At 43.0% G+C, this 17,160-nt stretch overlaps 1 protein-coding gene across 3 annotated transcripts in view; it reads left to right on the top strand.

Moving 5' to 3' along the window:
- The first annotated feature begins 4,261 nt into the window (after nucleotides 1-4,261).
- Nucleotides 4,262-17,160, top strand: part of Elmod1 (ELMO domain containing 1) — a 58,555-nt gene continuing 45,656 nt past the window's right edge. Inside the window, exon 1 of one of the 3 annotated variants that reach the window (XM_036192217.1) lies at nucleotides 4,262-4,584. The gene's annotated coding sequence lies outside the window, so the exon portion shown is untranslated. The remainder of the gene's footprint in view (nucleotides 4,585-17,160) is intronic. The other 2 variants (XM_036192216.1, XM_036192218.1) reach the window with 2 other exon arrangements.

Genomic DNA, 17,160 nt, shown 5'->3' with positions numbered 1-17,160 from the left:
ATTGAGACAAAAATTGTATCTTTCTGGTCTTAGTATAATTTTTGTAGCTCATATGATATGGTCTTTTAATTACATTTGCAGACATATTTTAAAATCTTTATGAAATCTTGAACAAAAACCCAAATCAAATTTTCTCTCCATCTAAACAACTCCAATGGCAAAGAATGTATATCCTTATCTCATTTCATGTCTTCTTACCACAAACTAGCAAGAAAAAGAAATTCAAGGCCCCAATATCTAACAAACTTGGCCTTCAGTATTTCCTCACCTAAAGGGAAATTAATTACATAGATATTCAAAAGAATCAGAAATCTTCTGTTTTGAAATTTTTTTTTTAAAGTGAAAAACTCCTGATTCTGGCTAAGTGTCAGGTTGCCATCTCAGTACTTGGGCCATAGGGGCAAATGATGGAGAGTTTGAGGCCTGCTCAGGCTGCAGAGGATGACTTTATCTCAAAAATAAACAAGACAGGCATGAACCATGCTCTAATCCTGCTGAGGCAGGAGGATTGTTTTGAGTTCAAGTCCAGCCTGTGATGCATAGTGAGTTCCAGGCCAGGCTGGGCCACAGGGGAAATCTTGTATCAAGCAAACAAACACACACATAGTACTTTTCTTCCCACAGATACAAATACACCTGCAGACTTTCCATAGATTGTGAAGCAAAGATGGCCTTCAACATGAAGGCAAATGATACGATACTGCACTGGTTATTTTAACCTCCTGTCTTTGCTCAATACCTGTACAAAATGTATAAATGTGTAAGTATTAATCTTATATTTAAAAATATTTAGAAAGAATCACACACACCCCAAAAGAAGTCATAACATCGTTTGGAATAAACTGTCAGTAAGGGAAGGTGTATGTGTTAGTGTCCTTCAGGAATGCTCTTCCAGTATTTTCTATGACCACATATGTAATTTTGCATGAGGTTTTGTTTGTAACTTTTCTTTGTTCTGAACTAAATGTCAATTAGAATTCTCCCAAGAAAGCTGATTTAATTTTTCATAATGTCTATGTTGTAGGACCATATAGATTGATCTCCAAAGCCAACAAAGTTTACTGTGACAGAAAACACAAGGTGTGTGGGAAAGGACCATGATGTTCATGAAGATAGTATGTGACAGCAGAATTATTGAGACTATTTGGGTATCCATTTCTGAAAAAAAACCAGCTATGGTATTTTGTGTTATTGACTGTTGACTCTCTTCCACGACTCCTCTTTTTCCTTTCTTCCAAATAGATAACTGCTTTCTTCCCAGGTGTGAGATCTACCTTTTCTCTAGGGTGGAGCGTTCTTCCCCAGTGGATTAGGAAGGAACCCTTTCTTTCCATGTTGATCATATCCTACTTAAGTCTCGGGCAGGAGTAAACGGAGAGCCCAGTGTCCTTCAAACCTGACCATCTGGGGCTCCAGGACTCTCCTTGATGATACTTACAGATATTCACAGGCACACTAAGTCCAGCCACCACTTAAGCTTTGTACCAAGAGCTCTGCCATTCTGTAAAATCCACTACTACAAAGCACGGTGACCTTCTGTTCACTTCCCACTTTACACAAATGAGCAACCTAGACAAGACCCAAAACATTTTAAATCCATGGATTTCCTTTTTACCAAGAAAATTCATCAATGAATTCTCTCCCGATTCCTAGTTCTCCAAGTCACAATACAGGCTGGACTGAGAATCAGCAAATGGGCTGTGGCATCCACCCCTCCTACACAATGATCCAGGTGAGACATTCCTCCTTGCTTGTTGCACAAGCTAATCTTGCTAAAGAAAGAAGCCTTGGGTGGGGAACATTCTTAGTCAAATAAATTCCTGAAGAGAATGTTCAGCCAGTGATGGCATCCAGGAAATGTATCCATAATCCCAGAGAGACCTGAGCTCTGCATCCCTAAGGTGAATCAGCAAGAGCCTGAGTAGATGCCAGAGCCCAGCAGCCTCCAGTTCTTCCCCTTCCTCTTCAGCTCTCCCGCTGTGACTCTGGTACAGTCCTCCTCTGTGGATTCTTTATGTGTTGTTTATAAGTGATAAATTGTACGATCTCAAACTCTTTGCTGTTGATTGCATGTTAATCAACTGAGCAGATTTTTTTTTTTTTTAAGACAAGGTCTAAGTATGTAATCCTAGCTGGCCTGGAACTCTTTATGTAGAACAGGCTGTCCTCAAACTCTTAGAGACACCTGCTTGCTTCTGCGTCGCAGGTGCTGAGATTAAAGGTGTGCATCACTGCACTTGGCTTCTTCTTCTTCTTCTTCTTCTTCTTCTTTTTTAATACAAAAGCAACTCATAACCTGAGCAAAACCATGTAGATGTGGCTAATTGGAAATTCATAGTCCAGGCAAAGGACAAATTAAGTCGCATGATGGTGAATTCATCCCAGGGTTAGTAGGAAGACCCCTTAAAAAGAACTATGGCCTGAGGGACCAGCATTCCTGTAGTTGGTAAACTCACTAAGGATCCACTACATATCAGTCATCTGTTAAATTCCATAATAAAAAGATGAATAAGACCTTACTCTGGAGGTGTCCACCTTACACAGTGTCAAGGTGATTAGTCATTAATCACTGTGGATATCCATATACAAACATGCTTCAGGAATGCTGGTTCTCAGGCTCAGACAACAACAGGATCAAAATGAAATACTGAAATCATCCAGACGTAGGAAGGTACAAAGAATCAGATAATATATTTTGTAGAGTTACTATTGCCATAAATACAAGGCATATGGTGAGAAGTCTGGGGGTTAAAAGTGATGCAGGAGTCTGGAAGGTGGGTGGGACTCAGGAGATCTGGGAATCTAGGTTGTCTTTGGCCATTTGGCAAACACTGTCCCTTAAATTAGATGATAGATATAATAGTGTGGAGACTGAATGCTCTGTCTCCCCCCCCCCCCCCACCACCACCACCACCACACACCTCCTGCTCATCCCTTGGTGATGATAGGTTCTTCCTACAAATAATTTGAGATTAGAACAATTTTAGCCAATGGAATCAAATGAAAGGAGCAAAAATTGATGGTGCAAAAACAAACTAGCATTGACCCATATAGTTTGGCCAGTCTTGGGTCATTATTAATAATACTTTCATCCATTGTTTTCGAGGAGTCAAGTCTCTGTAGAGTCACGACCACTTGGCTTCTGTCCTTGGTGATGATTTCTATTTTAGGTATTTATTGCCTGTTGTTGTTGTTGTTGTTGTTGTTGTTGTTGTTGTTGTTGTTGTTGTTATTGGACTCACTATGTAGACCAGGCTAGCCTCAAACTCAGGAAATCCACCTGCTTCTGCCTCCCAAGTGCTACCACCCATATTGTGAGTTCTCTGAGGAGGAAAACCTTGTCTGCCTTGATTGTTATTTTCTTGGCACATTGTTTCAGTGCCCGCACAAAATAATTGGCTCGGTTGTTTTACCTTCTTTTAGAGCAGTCGCTGACTATGGTAAGTACTGTTACAGTGGTGTGCATGGGTGATCTCTGACAACCAGGCAGCATTGATCACAGTGAGTAGGTCTCCCTAAAGTGGAACGGAAAGAAAAACGTATACCAGAAAGAACAGAACACATGAGCAAAAACAAAGCCTTATGAAGAACAGTCAATTTCAAAGGCCATGCTATTTCTCTGGGTTATCCAGAAACTCTTATCTATGAAGTTATTCTCCATAAAACAGAAAATGCAACTGAGAGAAAAGGAGTGGGGATGGGATGGGATGGGTGTTTAGGAGTTAGGCAGTGTTTCCTAAATAACTGCAAGCCAGGATGTATATAATTCATACCATTATAATTAAGCCTGGGATAAGGTGTTGTTTCTGAAGCCCTGGTTGAAATACAGGTATGGACCTGGGAAGACTGATGAGCTTTCAGTTACACCTAATTAAAGAGCTGGTTCTTTGACAACTTGACCTGACCTGTCCAAAAATCAGGAGAGGCAGGGGATGCCTGGGAGGCAGAGCACACAGGAAAGCCAGTGAGGGTTGTGTATCTGGACTGGGGAGAGGTTGACATGAGCTAAAAACAAACTTTGGCTCCTGGGCAATCCTCTGCGGAGTGGAGAAATAAGCCTTGTCCTAGATTCTTGAGGAATCCCATTGACAGGCCTCCCCAGGTTCACAGCCCTGGACTTCTTTAGGGGTGGTCGACTCCTGGGCCATGAAACTGGGCCACTGCGGGCAACTCCGCAGTTTTAACCCCTTCCTCCCAGATTCAGGCACGGGCTCTGCTCTCATTCCTCCCCGCCGCGCCCGCGCCCCGGGGTTCCGGGACTGAGCATGCTCAGTAGCCGCCCGCGTCTAGCTCCCAGGGAAACCTCTGCACGCCCTCCCCAGCTGCTCTCGGTCGCCTCCTCGCCGCCGGCCGCCCAGGGTGCATCCCGGCTTGCAGGGCTCCACGCGACCCAGATTCCCGCCCCTCCCCCGCCCCTCCTGCGCCCGCAGCCAGTGCGGCAGCCGCGGCCGCCTCTGTCCAGCTTCCGCGCGGGGACCAGCCGCTGTGGTCACGGTCGCCAGCACATAGCTGGAGCGAAAACAGAGATGAAAACGACACTGGCGCTCTCCCGGAGCTGCTGAGCCCACCGCTGTCCCTGTCCCGGTGAGTCGCGACCCTAGAGGAGCCGAGGGGTGAATGCCCTTGGAGAAGAGAGAGGCGGCTGCTGAGCTGTGTAGGGTACAGCAGAAATGCTCGGGGTTGGGGGACAGTGAAGGGACGCGGATGAAAGTGCGCACTACCTGGGTGCAGGAGCGCCGGGGTCACGCAAGACTATAAATCCTCTTTCTCACCCTGCGCCGGGAAGCGCCGGGAAATTAACAGCCGCGGCGCTGCGGGTCAGCGCTGGTAGCTGTTTGCATCCCAGGGGCGCGGGTCGCCTAGCGACTGAACGCCACGGCAGGTGCCTAGGGAGGGATGCGAAGCGGGGACAAAGGGCGGCCTGACTGGGACAAGTGGAAGGGTCCTGGCCCCCGGGGAGCCCTCTGTCCTGCCGGTCAGGCCCCAGGGCGGTGCCAGGCGGCAGAGGGGCAGCGCTGTAGACCGGAGGTCTCGGAGCCTCCACCCCGAGCCAGGTCCGCCAGGCTGGCGCGCTGCATCTCCTCCCACTGTGGGAAACTCCACTCTTGGAGCATCTCCGGGGCAGGTGCAGCTGAACAGGCGGGCGGAGAACAACAGCCCCGCGAGCTGTGAAAGCCAGAACAGTGGAGTGAGGCATGCTGTATTTCCAAGTGTGGGCACCGACTACTCCCCCTCTTGGTGTGTCTGCTCAACCTCTAACTGGCGAGTCCGGTAACACACCTTATGAATATTTCAGAAACGACCTCACAAACTCGCTTGCTTCGGATCAAGTTTAATGAATATGTAGGGGGGAGCCTTTCTGTCCCGCACACACACAGATGGCAGCCTCAGTCACTGCTTGGAGCTTTCCAAATTTCATCTCTTCCTCCCCACAAACCGTGAAAAAAGGCGTCACAAATCCCCGCGAGCTCTAGATTGGTGTCATAAACTGAGGCTGTCATTTGGAGAGACCGGTTTTAGGCAGGCATTCCGCCTTTGTTCTGCGTCTCAGCAACGTGCGTGTGCATGTTGTGTCGGTCACTAGACAACCGTCCTTAACTGGTATTACCAATATGGTGGAAAGCAGGTAACATGCCCACATTGGGATAAACGTCATAATTTCTTGTTGTCTTATGACAACACGGAGTAACAGTGGTCTTAGTCATTCTCTCCCTAGAAGTTTCCTTTTGAGGTCAATCTAGTTGAAATGTTGCCAAAGGCACACATTCTTGTTATTCCTCACTATTGGGAGATACTCCCTCTTGACCTCTCTCTTATGGGAAAAACGAATGCTTTCTCTGTAAGACGTCACTGTCAAGAACAGCAGCAGCATGTTTTATGGCAGGGAACTTCCCGGGTTATAGCAGACTTACACTTTGAGCTATAACTCTCATTGTACCATTCAATTAACCAATAAACTGACATACTGCGTAGCTGTCAGTACTCCGAGATGATACTCATTTGCAAAGTCAGTAAGCGCCCCCCCCCCCATGTGAGAGACAGGTAGGTAATCTTGACCCATCTATAACGCATCCTTTTGTTGACCAAAAGCTCAAGATCCCACCCCACCTCACCCCCGCCCCCCGTGAAGAGTAATGAGGCGATAATTCTCTCTTGCAAGTCCACTCTTACAAGGAAGAGGCTGAGGTGCTTCAGTTTACAGATGTTGCACATTTAGGAAAGGCTTTTCCAACAAAGACTACCGCAGTTACATCACGGGCTCCACCTCTGCCTGCCAGACTGCTTCTCCCAGTCTGAGTACAGAGAGCGTTGCTGTGCTAGATTAATGAAGGAACACAACACTGAGATGGAATTTTGCTCATTTTCTCTATTGTATCTTGCTAATTCGACTGAAAATACATGAATGCTAGCTTTTTAAGAGATTGTTGAAGACAGCATTAGAGTATCTTCTGTGCTAAAAATTGTTGACGGTATTATAAAGGAATTCTATGGAATTAACAAAATAAGGGAAGTATTATGTAACAAGCAACATTTCCTAAAGCATGTCACCAAATCGCTCAGGAATAAACCCAGCTGTGTTCACAGATGTAAATCTGGCTAGTTGAGAAGTTTGCTCAGGCACAAACTTCCAGGTGTGTCAAGGAAGCAGACCCCGTATCCTCCAAGAATTTTTTAAAATCATTTTTAGGGTTGTTGTATTTATCAAATTAAAATTCAAGCTGCCTCACTAAATTTGAATTTCAATAAACAGCAAACACTCTATTAATTAAAATTTGTTGTGTATGATATTTGGACTTATACTTTAAAAATTATTAGTTGTTTCTCTGAAGTTTAGTTTGGATTGGGCAGACATTTTTCCCCTTGCAAACTCATAATGGAAACGCTTCTTTCCTCCTGTTTTGGGTCGCCTATGGGTTGAAAAAACAAAGTGGAACAGAAGTCATATGCTGCTCTGCAGACAATCTGGGGCAAGCTCAGCTCTTGAGCTATTGAGAATAACTCATGCCTGAAAGTGAGGATTCTCGGTTCTGCACACATTTACTGACTATTTCTACTGGTTAGACTCTCAGGGAGTTTGCCAAAAATCCAAAGATGAGAAGAAGCGGGGGCTGGAGATGGATTTACATCAACCAATGTAGGGCCTGCTTTGTTGGAAGTGTGAGATATTATATTTGGAGGGGGAGTGTAATGTAAGAGCCTGGAGGAAGACACAGAATTCTGCTAGGTATCTCCATCAGGGAATGAGATAGTCAGCTACCCAGCAGTGATGACTGGGCTGGCCTCAGATATGAGAATGAATTCTGATCATGGGAGAAGAGGTGTAAAGAGGTTGTCATGGGAACAGAATGAAACTAGAAGTTTCCGAGTTTTTAGCTGAGAGCCTCGGTTAGAAAAACAGAACAGCCCTATCATGTCCTGAAGCACTTCTCCTCATCTTCCAACTTTCCCATTGTTTCCTTCCCCAAAGGAAGACTTTGAAATAGTTGCTGATGGGAATGAAGAAGACGCTGAGATGGGGCCAAGTGTAGAGACTGGCAAGTGGCTGTTAGGCAAAGGGATCTCTACACTTAAAAAAAAATGTTTTAGATGTATGTGGGTTTTGCCTGTATGTATGTCTGTGCAGCATGTGTGTACTTGGTGCCCTTAGAGGCCAGAAGAGGGCAATGGATCCTCCAGAACTGGAATCTCAGATGGTTGTGAGCTGTCATGTGGGTGCTGGGAACTGAACCTGGGTCCTCTGAAAGAACATCCAGTGCTCTTAACAGGTGAGCCATGTCTCCAGCTCCTCCCATTGCATTTTACAAAGCAGGTCACCTGACTTTGACTGACGTCATTGGATGCTTTTCATTACTCCACTGCCATCCTGGTCTCTTCAGATAAAAGACTGCCACACAGTATTGGAATACACTGTTTCTTTACATTTTTACTTTTATATAAATGTAGATAGTTAAATGTCTCATATGAGGTGCCGATCAATATTCAGTTTCTTTTGGTACACTTTCTTGAAATAAGAGAAGCGTGTGTTTAAGTTTCAGCAACTCTGTTGCTCCAAGTGGGAAAAGACATTAACTTGCTATCACTTCATTTTGGTTGAGTTGTCTTGAAGAAAGCAGATGCTGGTGATGGAAAGAAAGCATATTTTACAGAAATAGCACCGTGTGAAAATGACCATATGCTTGTAGTATCAGAGAGTACTTACTTAGTGTTTGGAAGGAAATTAATTCCCAAACAATACCACAGCAAACACAACTGTGTCGGCAGAGATGCTGGAAGTACCGCTGAGGGTCAGTGGAGCGTGCCGCCCGGAAGTTGAAGGTTAAACCCACACAGTTTGTAGAGACCGTCACTTGTTTTTCCTGATTCTAGTTGGCAAAACTGCAATGCCCGGTAATAGAATGCCAATCTAGATTACCCTTCTGTCCAGAAACCTAGCTATCTTAGCAATCATCTTTCAGAAGAGCCTCTAATGTTTAATTACCTATATGTGTGGCTAATTTTCACTTTAGTTTTTCTTTAAAAAAAAAAAAAAAAAAGGAGTTGGAGACTGTACCTAAGGTTTTATGGATGCCAGGCAAGAACTCTAGTACTGAGCTGTATTACATCCCTGGTGGAGAAAAAAAAAAAACACTTTTTTTTAGACAGTCTCACTAAGTTATTCAGTATGTCCTTGAACTTTCTCTGTAGTCAAGGAAGGTCCAGAACCTGTGATCCACCTGCCTTAGCTTCTTGAGTAACTGGGATCAACAGGTCTGACCCATGAGGCCAGCTCATGTTCTTCTATAAATTGTCAAAAATCCTAAGAATTACCCTACACTGAAGTCTAGTGAAATAGTCTTATCAAATAAACGACCATCCACTAAGAACAGAAAACAGTTTAATCCAGGAATTTATGCCAGTCCTTTTTGCAGAAGGTCAAAATCTTCCTGCCTTATAATTCTGAGCTTATGTGAGAGAAAAAAAAAAAAAAAACTGGCCAAGGAACATACTGAAATTATTCAAGTTCAAGGCAAGTAGAGCCTAGGTCTTGTTTTCATCGAGGTTTCATGTGGACGCACACAGCTTTATTACAGGAAGCTTTGCTTCAATGGTCCCCAGTGGCAACTCATGTGGACTATCACCCAGAGAGCCTCAGGTGATGCCAGATGCTCATTCTCTGTCTAAGTCCTTAGTAAACATCCTGAATCCAAACATTCTGCTTACAGGATGTTCTTGCATCCCAGGAGCATGTAACCTTTCAGCCCCCTCATGCTGACTGTGGGCAAATAGCATCATACCTTACTCTAGTTTCTCTGCTGTAAAATGGAAGGCATGGAAGTTGAAAAAAAAATAATGATATGATGCCAGCCCTGATATCTGTATCTATAAAATAAACCCAAAGCCTTGCTGTGGTTTCAACAGACGAATAGCTTTGTTCTTAAAGAAATGAGAAACTTACATAAAGTGAATATACTCTATATGATGTTTCCCATGCTATTGAAAAAATTACACAGATTGGATTTTTTTTTTCATTTTTATATTTTGGAGGTAAAGCAGTTTGGTTGTTGCCTAAGAAGAATTTATTAAGCTGCTTTTAAAGATCAGTCTCAGTTGGGGGGGGGTGCACCTTTAGTTCCAGCATTTGGGAGGCAGAGGCAGGCAGATATCCATTCATTCAAGACCAGCCTAGTGTACATAATGAGTAATGAGTTTCTGTCCAGGCAGGGATGCTACTTCTAAAAAAAAAAAAAAAAAAGTCTCAAGCAGATAAACAAAAAAAAAAAAAAAAAAAAGAAAGGAAGGAAGGAAGGAAGGAAGGAAGAAAGAAAGAAAGAAAGAAAGAAAGAAAGAAAGAAAGAAAGAAAGAAAGAAAGAAAGAAAGAAAGAAAGAAAAAAGATCACCCCTGCAGCTGAGATGTCTCAGACAGTAAAGACATTCGCCTTCAAGCCTGATGACCTGACTTTGACCCTGGGAAGATGAGAACCCACTCCAACAGGTTATCCTCTGCTTCCACAGACACTATGATGCATACCTGTGTGCACTCAGACACACACACACACACACACACACACACACACACACACACACACCACAAACTAAAGAAATAATAAGTACAATTTTAAAGACCAGTCACAAGCAAGCTAATGATGCAGATTCGGAGTTCCTCACATACTCTTGCAATGAAGTTTCCATTTTAATTATTAAGCTGAACTTATTAATTAAAAGTCTGATGTAAGAGCTTATTTAAGCCACTGTAACCCTCCTTCTTATTTTCCCGTGTGCAATGAGGTGGTGAAAAGCTGACTTTTTAACAATATGTGTGTCTGTGTATACATGTGAGTGCCAGTGTCCTCAAAGGCCAGAAGAGGATGTCAGATTTCCTGGGGCTAAAGACCGTTGTGTGACCCTTGAAATGGGTCAAAGAATTGAACTATGGTCCTCTGGGAGAGTAGTGTATGCCATGGACCATCTCTCCAGCCCCTGCCATATGTTTTGAAGGTTTTATTCATGATGAAGCTAATCATTTACTTATCTCATAGATGTTTTGATTTTTGTTTTAGTTTAACAGAAATCATCAATGACATGAATTCTGTTCCCTACATCTTTTTTTCCTCCACCAATTGGCACTGACAATATTTGAAGTGTAAATCAGTCACTAGAGTGCATTTACTGTATAAATACTTTTCTTTTAAATGAAGCAGAGAGCTATCCTATCAAAATCTGAAAGATACATTTTCTAAAAGTTGTATAGTGTAGTAAACTCTTTACTTTTTGTTTGTTAGTTTTGTTTTTTGAGAAAGGGTCTATCTATTATGGAACTCTGGCTGTCCTGGAACTCACTCTGTAGACCAGGCTGGCCTCAAACTCATAGAGATCCACCTGGCTCTGCCTCCCGAGTGCTGGAATTAAAGGCATGCACCACCACGCCCAACTTTGACCCCTATATTTTTAACATAATATTTTATTTATTCTTTGAGAATTTCACACAAGCATACAATAGGTTTTGATAATCCACCTTTCCTTCCTCCCTCTTCCAATTCCTACCAAACCCCACCAACACATCCTCTCCCAAGTTCTCTCTCCTCTCTCTCTCCACACACACACACACACACACACACACACACACACACACACACACGCTTGTTAATAATCCACTGAATCAAATTAGTGTTATGCATTTGCACGTGGATATGGGGCCATCCCCTGGAGCATGGGCAGCCTATCAGTGGCCATATCCTAAAAGAAAAATTATTCTCTCTCCTGCAGTAGTCACTAACTGCCAGTAGCTCCTTAGCCAGAGATGAGGCCATCCATCTGAGCTCTGCCCATATTCGTCCTGGAACTTTGACTGTCTTGATCTGGTGTAGCTACTCTGAGTTCAGGAGTGCCGTGATGATGTCATGTCTAGAAGACAGCATTTACAACTCTCTTCCCCATCCTCCAGCGACTGCATCCGTTCTGCTCCTCCCTCCATGTTTTCTGAGTCTGGGGAGGGGAGCAGTTGATACAGCTGTGTGATTAGGCCTGAGACCCACAACCACTTAGTCTCAGCACTTGGACCAGTTTTGAGTCACTGCATTAACTGCTGCCCAGTGCAAAAAGAAGCTCCTCTGACCAAGGTTGAGAGCAGCACTAATCTACAGGCATAACGTCAATATTTAGAATGCAGTTTGATAACATGATCAGGTAACAACACAACAGTGGTGGATTCCTCCTGCGGCCTACGACCCTCTCAGAGACAGGCTTACAGTACTAGGCGTGAAATCCCTCTTGTGAGCAGGCCGAAAATCCAATTTGAAAGCTGTTGGTTACTTCCAGAAGAGTCACACTACTATTGGACCAGCAGCACATCTTGCCTGGCAGGTTGGTTTGTACGATGCAGGATCCAGTGCTGGGTAGGGCTAGTGTCTCCTGAGCTCTTCCGGTGGCTTGCATAACACCTTCTAGCACTGAAAAGCTGGCCAGCAGGAAAGACATTAACTGGTCAGGTCCAGATTGATTTCTCTAGATCCTGCAACTAATGTGGGACACTTAGGTTTTAGTTTCAAAGTGCCTTAAAACTAAAGAGCCATTTAAATTAGCTTTAAAAGATGTAAGTAATTATTTTTAGTTATGAAACTTAATCATAGGTTCTCCTAAAGTGATAAACACTCATTAAAACTGTGTTAATTGAGATGTATATTACGTATATCATTAGTCATAATTTAAAAAGCCTTTATTAAAATGCCTAACATAGAATGCCTTCATATTCTATCCTGTGTATAATGTGTGCATGGCCCAATGTGTGAACCCAATAAAAAAGATCAAGATTTAACAATACAGATGATTGTGTCTTACCTGTCCTTCTATACAGTACCAGATGTTTCCTCCACTATTCTTTTAAATGATAGCTCATCTAGAAACATATAATAGATTCATAAAAAATACATACACATTTAGAATCCTTCTGGAACACAGCTTATCAGTGGGGCCCTTGAATAATCTGAAAGTGTGATACAGAATTGAAATCTGAGATGTGGTCTTTTATGAACCAACTATGTTGAAAGAATGTGGAAACCAGCATAGAAGGTGGGTTTTGCTGGTTTTCTTTAGAATTCTTTATTAGCCATAATATTTTTACAACTTTATCAGTGATCCAAATCTACATAGGTCATCAAGAACACCTCAAAAAATAGAGAATTTGGATAATAATCAGGATTCAAGTTGATATTCCTTGGCCCAGAAAAAAAAAATCAAGAGTAAGATTATGTTTTTAAAGGGATGGCTGTGAGGTTCATTTAGGATCTAAAATCAATTCCAAGACCAGAGTGTAGAAGTACCAGTTTTTCTACTGTTGGATTATGTAAACGTTTTTTTCCTTGAATATGAACAGAAGAACTTCCAGTTGGATTCATTAATGATCTAAGCTCAAATCAAAGAGAGTCAGAAACAAAACATTCAGCACACTATCTGTAAAGTGGCACACTTGAGACCACCTGTGGGAGTATACGAAGAATGATTTCCCTGAGTAGGACTTTGGCTCAGATGACCTAGAAAATCACCACCTAAATGTGATTGTAGATTTTAAATCGAGTTCCTAGGATCTGCCATTGTCCAATTCACATAGATCTGCCATTGTCCAATTCAACTTAATAAACTATACGTAACAGATAATTAGTGTACTTCTGTCTTTTGTTTTAAGATGAATATATAACTTCATTATTTTATACTTAAGTATTGCCTAGGCAACTAACAATCACAAACTAATCAATTAAAAGTTAAATAAATGTGCCGGGCAGTGGTGACGCATGCCTGTAGTCCCAGCACTCGGGAGGCAGGTGGATCTCTGTGAGTTCGAGGCCAGCCTGGTCTACAAAGAGAGTTCCAGGACAGCCTCCAAAGCTACAGAGAAACCCTGTCTCAAAAAACAGACCAAAAAACAACAAAAAAAAGTTAAATAAGTGCATCTGTTCTGCAACTACCACTGGGTTATTTCCAGAATATTCTTTAATTACATAAGCTCATATCTGAAATTGTTCTTTCTGAATGGTGATCACACTAGGTGTGTGTCTTAAGTTGTACATTCATTTGAGCATGACAGTGGGGGTGCAGTCTCTGGCGTCACTCTACATCATGTTTTGGCTTTCAGAGACATCTGTTTACACTATAGGATGGACATTTGTTACTCTTTTTAAACACAGCCTTCAAAATCCCTGTCCTATATTGGGGACTGTATTCATTGTTATACAGAGAAACAGAACCAACAGGAGATAGGCACATTTGTGCACACATGTACACCTGTGTTGTGTGCGTGTGTGTGCATGAAGAGATTTATTACAAAAGATAGGCTCTTTGAATTGTGTCCATAATCTCTTGTCTGCAAACCAAAGACCCAGAAAAGTTGTGATTCTACCAAAGAGCCAGAAGACACCAGTCCCTCCTGCCACCTCTGCTCCGTGCAGGCCCACTGCAGACTGGATAGTGCTTGGCATCCTGGGAGGGGAAATATGCTTTATCCAGTCCAGGGGTTCAAACACTGATCTTATCCAGAAACTGCATTCAGACATACCCAGAAATAATGTACTCGGGACTCCTTGGGCCAGTGGAGTTGACATGTAAAATCAGCCATCACAAGACTCCCCTGCGTTACGAAACAGATCCACTTCCCACAATACATGTGGAAAGTGTCAGGGGTTTCTTTCTGAGACCTGTTCCTGGCATCCAGATTCCATTGCAAGCTTCCAGCCATTAAAGCCCCTCTACCAACGCCAGACAGTGCCAAAGCAGTACCAGCCTGGGTCTGGTGGTGGCAGCAGAGGTTTCTTTCCCCACTGGGGCTTCTATGTCATGTTAAGCTTTTTTTTCTCCATTCTTTCTTCCTTCCTTTCTTCCTTTCTTCCTTTCTTCCTTCCTTCCTTCCTTCCTTCCTCTCTCTCTCTTTCTTTCTTTTTCTTTCCTTCCTTCCTTCCTTCCTTCCTTCCTTCCTTCCTTCCTTCCTTCCTTCCTTCCTTCCTTCCTTCCTTCCTTCTTCCTTCTTTCTTTCTTTTTGGCTCTACAGCCTTGGTCCAAACCTAATTTCCTTGCCCACCTGGAAATCTGGAAATTACTTTCATTACAAATGTATTATCTACTTAAATAGGAGAGAGAGTTTGTTTGGTTCGGGGTTTGGTTTTTTGAGACAGTAGCCCAGACTGGCCTTGAACTCTTGGAGATCTTCCTACCTTAGCCTCTTGAATGTTGGGGTTCTGGGAATGATCCATTACGGCCCACTAGTTTCTGTTTCTGCAGTAGTAAGCCCTGTTTAGCACAGGACTAATCCTAGGCTAATGGAGAGGCAGTTATCAGCCACTGAGTGCACTGAGGACCCACTGAGTGCACTGAGGACCCACTGAGTGCACAACATTCTGAAAGGCATGAGATGGGGAGATGTTTATTCGTTTTCTTAGTGTTTGTGAGTCAGGTCCCCTTGCTTGGCCTAAGCTAGTGGTCTGGGGACCCCAATAGCAAACTTAGGTGGAGATGTGTGAACCTAGGAGCATAATGATTTTTAAAGATTGCTTTAGGGTGAAATGGGGGGTTGGTGTAAGAAAGGGTACTTGTCAGGACAAAAAAAAAAAAATACTATGTTTCAACTAGTTCAAGAGGCAACTTTTTTTTTTCTTTTTTAACATGTAAAGTTTAGAAGTCTCTAGAGTGTGTCACGTCTTAATCACCATTCTGTTCCTGGTCAGCCCATCTATACTTCACTGAACCTAGGATGTCATTGATAAAAACTATCATATTCTGAGTAAAAAGCTCAATAAGGAACTGGGGCTCAATCTGTAAAGTGTTTACCACACAACCATGAGGACCTGAGCCTGAATCCCCATGTGAAAAGCCAGGTGCAGGGACATGTGCCTGTAGTCCCAGAGCAGAGGGGGGGTAAGATAAGAGGGTGTCTGGGGCCAGTCTTGCCAAATCAGTGAGATCTAGGTTCAGTGAGAAACCCTAGCTCAAGAAATAAGGCAGCAAGCAATAGAGAATGCCTCTAGCTTCCACGGCCACCTGCACTGATGTACATACACCCATCCACACATATGCACACATTCTAGCCATACACAGGCACAAGTACCCAGACACACACACACACACACACACACACACACACACACACACACACATACACACACTCATCCACAGACACACACATACCCATACACACATACACACATAATACACAAAACTAGAAAAAGGTAAGAAAGTAAATACATGAAATAAAAGGCTTATTTATACCAGGGTGATACTTTCACATTACTTAAAACACCATCATAATAAGACTTGGTACTCTAGTCTTTAAGACCCCATCTTTCTTCACTACAGATCTGTGTTTCTCAGGAAAGCACATTTACTTTAAATGTGAGAAACTGTGGCCACATTTTTGCTGTCTTTTACAGTGGTTTTTATTTAGAATTTTGATTTTCAAAACTAAAATATTGAGGAAATTTTGTATCAAATGGACTATTACTTTTTAAATTTTCCATAGTCTTTTAAAGGTCAGAGACACAGCTCATCAACTGTGCTCACCCACCATTCCCTGCCTGGAAAGGCAGACAGCCATGGGCTTTTGAAGTTGGTCAGAAGTAAACTTATGGGTAGCCTTGATTTCTATGGTGAACATGGACTGCTGCTGTTGCTGTAAATCACAAAATCACCTCCGATGAGTGTTTATGTCTGAGGAGGGGAAAAGGCTTCCTAGTTGTCATGTTAGGGCATGTCAGCAGGTCGGTTTTAAAGATAATTGCCGGGGAAGGAGGAAGGAGCGACTCTGGAACGTGGCCGCAGGGAGATGGTTATCCGTGAGCATTACACCTCTAGTGGGATATGCTGGGTGACATGTGTGAACAGGAACTGTACAATTTCAAAGACGTCTTCATTCTCCAGGTTGGTCATTTTTCATATTGCTTGTTTTCAGTCATCGTGTGAATACCTTAAAACCAAAATTACATTCTATTCATACTTCAAATGCTCACAGCCTTAGGAATTTTTCCCTTCCCTTTTTCCCCCCATTCCATCTCATCCCTCCATCAACTTACTGATTCCTTCCATTTTCTGTCTTTTTTATTCAATTTGATATTTTATTGCATCATATCTTTTTGTTGTTGTTGTTGTTTGTTTTGGGTCTTTTGAGACAGGGTTTCTCTGTGTAACAGTCCTGGCTGTCCTGGAACTCACTCTGTAGACCAGGCTGGCCTCGAACTCACAGAGATCCATCTGCCTCTGCCTCCCAAGTGCTGGGATTAAAGGCATGCGCACCACTGCCCGGCTTGGGTTTTTCTTTTCTAATTAATTGGAAATCATCCAAAGACAGGCATACATGCCAAGCATAATAAAGAATTAATGTGAGCTGAGTCCGTCTGACCTTTAAACTCCATCAGCTTCAGGTATTTGTTAGTGTGAGCCTTTTCTAGAGTGCTCATGTTTTCCCTCCATTTTACCTTCTCCACTCAAACATGTCATCACTGAGGAAGAGGTGGGTAAAAAGAAACACATCTATTACTTTTTAAAAATGTTTATTTTGTATTTGCTTTGTTATGGGGGTGGGGAGTGTTTTACCTGCATGTGTGTCTGTGAACCACATGTGTACAGTGCCTGTGGAGGCCAAAAGAGGGTGTTAGGCCAGGCAGTGGTGGCGCACACCTTTAATCCCAGCACTCAGGAGGCAG

Source organism: Onychomys torridus, chromosome 7, assembly GCF_903995425.1.
Source record: "Onychomys torridus chromosome 7, mOncTor1.1, whole genome shotgun sequence".
Taxonomy (NCBI): Eukaryota; Metazoa; Chordata; class Mammalia; order Rodentia; family Cricetidae; genus Onychomys; species Onychomys torridus.
The sequence above is the reverse complement of the archived record's forward strand: the minus strand, read 5'-3'. Positions and strand labels throughout refer to the sequence as shown.